At 44.3% G+C, this 422-nt stretch overlaps 1 pseudogene across 1 annotated transcript; it reads left to right on the plus strand.

The window, feature by feature from the left end:
- Positions 1–87, plus strand: B0T23DRAFT_t124 (annotated as a pseudogene). The gene has a single exon. The product of its transcript is annotated as a tRNA-OTHER (tRNA).
- The last annotated feature ends 335 nt before the right edge of the window (positions 88–422 follow it).

Consider the following 422-nt stretch of genomic DNA (forward strand, 5'->3'; position numbering starts at 1 on the left):
GGGGAGATAGCTCAGTTGGGAAGATCTGAGCTTGGCCCTCTTTCGGTTTCATCCGAAAGGTCGTGGGTTCGAATCCCGCTCCCCCCCCTCTTTCATCCGGTTTTTCGGCCGGATTGAATAAAAGATCTTCCCCGTTATCGCTCCACTAAACGCTCTTAGAAGAAGAAGAGCATTTACAGCGAAATCAAATATAGGGGCCCACCCTAGTCCAAAACCCTAGGTATATGTAATTGGGCACGTATTAAAAATCTTATTCTAATCGAAGACGCGCTGGCCTCCCCCGCTCCGCTCCGCCAATAGGGTTTAAGAATTGGAACCCTACCTCCGAAATTTATTTTAAAACTATAGTTCCGTTCGGATAGAACCCGTCCGGTAATATAATAATTAATTAATTACATTATCTTACTAATCCCGATAAAAAA

Source organism: Neurospora hispaniola (assembly GCF_033458365.1).
Source record: "Neurospora hispaniola strain FGSC 10403 chromosome Unknown B0T23scaffold_3, whole genome shotgun sequence".
Lineage (NCBI taxonomy): Eukaryota > Fungi > Ascomycota > Sordariomycetes > Sordariales > Sordariaceae > Neurospora > Neurospora hispaniola.